Consider the following 6,000-nt stretch of genomic DNA (forward strand, 5'->3'; position numbering starts at 1 on the left):
GTGACTTCAGGAACAGAAATTTATTTTCGCACACATCTGGAGGTGTGTCAGTCTGGGTAGATTAGAGAAACAAATCCACAGAAACTCATGTACAAGAGAGAATTTTATATAAAGGGCAAGTGCACATCAAGAAAACATCTCAACCCAGTGCTACCCAAGCCCACAAGTCCAACATTAACCCATAGGTCTGACACCAATCCACAAAGTCCTCCTCCATCTCACAAATCGCACACAATAATGCCAACGGCAGGAGGATAACCGAGTCAGTGAACGTGTAAGCATCTCAGCACTGGCAGGGGTCTCCACACAGCTGCTTCAGTACCCAGGACTGCATCAGGGTAGGTGCATGTGGCTTCTCCTAGGAGATGTCCTGCAAGAACTGAAGCAGGGAACTGGCTAAGGCAGCTGCACCCTGGTCCGATCATCACAAAGCAAGAGACCTGAGAACTAGAAATATGAGACTCACCAAGCCATTTATCCCTCCATCATTCAATTAACCCCATATGTGTTTATCAGCTAGATTGGCACAATAAATTAACTACCTCAGGAGGCTAAATATCCAACCATCCAATTTAGATGCAACCTTTTAATAGCCAACCTATATAAATTATATTAAAAATTCCAGGTACATATCATGGTTGTAATAACAAATAGGTAAAATTATTATTACCAGGGTGCAGCATAGCATTGATGGACATACAACATTTCTCTATTTCTTTAATGCTTCCTCCACTCCACCCACATCCACACCTCACACCCCTCCCCACACAACATGACCTACTTTACAAATCTGGTTAAACTTCAACACGTACACTGGTACAGATAAGAGCTGTCAACACATGGAATCCAGGACAGATAGATTCCTCAAGAACAGTAAAGGAAGTAGTAATACCATTAGGGTAGGGCGCAGGTAGGGAAGAAAGGGGAGGAACAAGGAACTGTCTACAATGATCGACATACACCCCACCCCAAGTGTGACCAACAACAGAAATGTGGGTGAAGGGAGACCGTGGGTGGTGTAAGATATGAAAGTAATAGTAATTATAATATTAATTTATAATGATATAGTAATAATTTTTAATTTATCAGGGATTCATGAATGTGAGAGGGTGGGGGGAGGAGGGGACAAAAGAAGGGCTGATACCAAGGGTTCAAATAGAAAGAAAATGTTTTGAAAATGATGATGGTAACATATGTACAAATGAGTTTGCTACAATTGATGTATGGATTATTATAAGAGCCATAAGAGTCCCAAATAAAATGATTTATTAATTTTAAAGTAAAGAAAAAGAAGACAAAAGTTATCATTGCTATCTTAGTATTGTTATGTCAAAGATGCTTAATGTATTTAGAAGTACATCTTTAATGTTTTGTATAGGAAAGCATGCCCTACAGTAAGATATATGCTATAAAATATATAACATACAGTATTTAAGGAAGTCTGGTGACCCTGTGGGTTAAGCATTGGGCCACTAAGCCCAGCCAGGGGCCAACTGCACATATGCAAGTTGCAAGTGAAACAGAAGAAAAGTACACAAGCCCATAAGTGCCAAAATATGACCGTAAGTATACTCCACCAAATATCTGAAACCATCTCAAAAACAGATTTGACTCACTGAACATCAGTGCCCTTAGACCAGGCCAGTTTTGTGATGACATCATGTCCGTCAGAGATAGGAAGAAATCAGATGGTAATTGCAAAGAAAAGAAAGAATAAAATTCTAAAATGGATTCAGAAGAGATTCTGAAACTTGTTCTATAACTCAGAGGGAGTAAAACAAACGGAAGAAAAGATGAAATAAAAGAACAACACAGATGCATTTAAAGGCCCCCTGAAAAGACAAATTAGAATATGATAATGAAATATGTGAAGTCCTGGAGTTAAAAAGCCAAAACGGAAGAATATGCTCAACATATGTTAAGCTGAGAGAAATGCAGAAAAATTTCAAGCTTTGAGTGTGATTATTGAACAATTTCATGAGTAAAATACAGAATGATACAGGAAATATCAAAAGAAGATGAAAGAGAAGATTACTGTAACAAAAGGAATTACTTGACTTTCAACTATTTCAAGAAGTAGCTTATGATCAAGAACCACGTGCATTACAGGGAGAAATTCAAGCTGCACTGAAGGCAGGAGTTCAAAACATATTTCTCATGGCTTAGGGACCATCCTTTGAAATGTTGTCACCAGCTTATTCAGCACTGGAAGCACTCCAGAGATCATGTGAGGACATTTGGAAGACAGCTCCCTGGCCAACTTACTGGAAGCTAGTCAATCTGTGCCTACTCCAAAGCAAGGTGAAGAAACTGATTGTGGAAGCCATCAACTGATAACATTAATATCACACGCCAGTACATTTCTGCAGAGAATAGTTGAAGCATGTTTGCAGCCGTACACCATCAAGATGGATCTTGACTGAAAACAGACAAACCTGGAAGACACATTTTTTTTGTGTTTTATTGACTGTGAAATTGTATGTGGTTATGTAGAACATAACCAACTATGGATAAGATTAGGAACAGAAGGAATCCAGGGACTGCTCATTATGCTCATGGAATCTGTACCTTGACCAAGAGACAGTTTTCGGAACAGAACAAGGATTTAAAATCAAAATAGATGCACATTGTGTTGTATCCTTTTACCTTACTTATGTAGCGTACATGCTGAGCAAATAATCTGAGAAATGGAATGGTGTAGAAGGAGGCATCAGTATTGGAGGTGTTTAATAACCTCTGCTAAGCTGATGCCACACCTTGTTCGTACTCACTAATGAAGATCAAAGACCGCAGCCTTCACTAAGGATCACAGCTCAATGTACAAAAATCAAAAATCTTCACGACTGGATCAATGTACAACATCATGATAAATGGAGGAGAGTTTGAAGTTGCCAAGAATTTAATTTTATGTGGCTCCAAAATCAATAGACATGGACACCAGCCAAGAAATTAAAACACTTATTGCATGGGTCATATTTGCTGCACAAGTTTTCTTTAAAATATGAAAGATCAAAGATATCATGCTAAGGGCTAATGTGCATTTGACCTAAGTCACGCTGTTTTCAGTCACCTGATTTGCATGTGAAAGCAGGACGATGAATAAGGATGGCCAAAGAAGAATTGATGCATTTGAATGTCTGTGTTGGTGAAGAATATTAAACGTACCGTGGATGGTTAGAACAACAATCCAATGTGTCCTGGAAGTACAGGAGAAGGCTCTTGAAAAATCAGGATGTCGAGACTCCATCTCTTCTGCTTTGGACATGTTATCAGGAGATTCTTGTCCCTGAGGAAAAATACCATCCTTGGTCTAGTAGAGAGTCCATGAGATAAAGACTTTCCCTGAGATAGCTTGTCACTGTATACAACATTGGGCTCAAACATAGCAAACTGTGAGAATGGCCCGGGACTAAGCAACGTTTCTTTCTGTTATACGTAGCACCCTTCTGAATCGGCACTGACTCAAGGGTACTCAACAACAACATCTATATACAATATATAAGCATGTTATAGATTTGGTATATTATATATACAAAACCCATTGCCATCAGGGAGTGCATATGTCTGAGTCTGTAATCTCCACGGAAACTAACTCTGGTGTTGCTCCTGCAGAGAACTGTTGAGTTTGAACTGCTGACCTTGAGGCAGTGAGGAGAGAGATGGGAAGGACGAAAAGACACCCATACGGAGGGGTTAATAGGACATTGTTGTTCATTTGGTTTGTTGTGTAACTATACATAATATGTTTAGGAAAAAAAATCCATCCAAGTTCCTTATGCCTCAAACTTAAAGGGTGGTTTGAGTGGCTTAAACAAAGAAGAGGAAATTTAACATTGAAACGGACTTGTCCTTAGTGACAAACAAGGTCATTTCCAACAAAAAGTAATTAAATCAATAGGCAATGAATAATTGTTGAATGAACAGATGACAGACCAGTTAACTGTACAGACTTAACACAAACAAAGCATATTTGTACACCTGTGCACAACTATTCAAAATCTATCAAATGTTATTTGGTGGTAATTTAATATTTTTTCTTCTCAATTTGCCTTATTAATCTAAATATTAAATACACATAACTATTAACAGGAATAGTACTAAGTGTTCAAAGTATGATAGAGATGTGTGATTAGGTTTGCTCTGGGTCCTAGGAATACACAAATAGCTAGCTACAGCATTTGTTAAAGTTGGATATTCAGTTAAATTTCAACCTTGTGCTGTGAAAGATTGAATAGTCGTCATATTAAACACAAAAACTGTGCGTTGGCCATGAATATGTAATCATATACGTTACCTCCTTATGTAATCAATCTACTCAAACAAAGCATTTTGTCAGAATTATCATTTTCTGATAGTTTTCTATTATATCAGTAACTTGTAATTGAAATTTTCTGCTTTGTTATCAGCCTATTGTAAAAGAGTAAGATACACTCATACAATGAAAACTTATGTTTTCACACCAACCTGTATACACACATATTCACAGAAGTTCTTTTCAAAATCGAGAAATATTTCAGATGCCTGAAACAAATGCTTCATTAATAATAGATTAAATCAACTGTGGTATATCCATGCCAAACCAGGTCATTGGATCATCTTTCTCAAGCTATAATCCCAGCGAAAATCACTTAATGATTTTGTTAAAGTACATGTTCTGATTTGGTAGGTGGGATGAGACTGGGACGCTGCATATCAGCAAGCAGCCTGGATGCCTGTGTGACAGAGCTGTGGACACAGACTGAGTAGCAAAGTGGTAGGAGACACAGGTTCCCAAGAGGCATTTTCTCTTAAGTTTTTGTCATACTGAGGAGACAAGATATAAAACCATGAAGTAATGGTCCAGTCGTGCTGAATAAGTAATTTGATCTGTTTAGAAAACACGGGTTCAGAGAGCAACGCTGAACTGGGTTTGTGGGCCCGACTTCCTCGGGGAGCCCTTTGGAGAAAGTGCACCTTTGTGTTGCTTCAAAAGACTCTACAGTCAAAGAAACTAACCTCAATGTCCTTAATTACAGATTGATGGATTTTGTGATTAAAAAAAAATAAAGGACAGGAAAACAGAAAACTAAGAAAGTGAATTTTAATTATGCCAACCATTGAAAAAGTTAGAAAAATATGGGGACACATTCCAAGAAAGGAGAGTTTGAGAAGCTAAGTAGTTCAGGGGGAAAAGGTCTCTTTATTATAAATGTTGAGGGCCTACGACAGAGCTACAGCAAGGAATACAGGTGTAAATGTACCGAGAATTCAGCTTCGCTAAACTGATCGCTGACCAGGCCAGGAGGAAACCCTAACAAGGAACTAGGTCAGATTACCAGGGTTAAATACAAGAAAAGCCAAATACTTTGGTGAGAAAGACAAGAGGCCAACAGGAAATTCTAATGCAACTTGCAAAAATGATGAGAAAGAAAAGCAGGCAAGCCAGCGGGGAGACTCATCGGACTCAAGGAAAAAAAAAGATGAAAAAACCCAAGTACAGAAAAACAAAGCAACAGCTTCCATAAGAAAATCTGAGGTAAAAAATCTAGAATATGCAAAGTTAGACATCTATGAGCAGATTGTGGACAGTGTTTTTTTATTGAATGCATTGCAAATATGTTCATATTCCAATAATTTATTTGAGTTTCCAAAATATTGTTTTGTAATGATATAAAAGCATCTTCAGATTCTTTATAGATATACCTTAGTGACAAAATATACCCAAACTGACTTCAGTTTTAGGAAAGGATTGACACATTTATGAAGATATTTAAAATATTTTATAAAATTCATTGCTATTTATTTTTCCTAATTGTCAAATAATCACTAACTGTAATAAGTTTCCTAAATTGGCTTTATTTCAATTTTCTTTATTTTAAAATGTCAATAATATGGAACTAAAGAATATTTTATTGACACTGTCTTCCCAACCACAAAGTAAAATGACGACATAATGAGTAGGATATTGGCCATTTCCACTGATTGGCAGGGCTAGCTTTCGCTAACGACCCCACAGTTCCC

The sequence above is a fragment of the Tenrec ecaudatus genome, chromosome 13 (genome assembly GCF_050624435.1).
Source record: "Tenrec ecaudatus isolate mTenEca1 chromosome 13, mTenEca1.hap1, whole genome shotgun sequence".
NCBI lineage: Eukaryota > Metazoa > Chordata > Mammalia > Afrosoricida > Tenrecidae > Tenrec > Tenrec ecaudatus.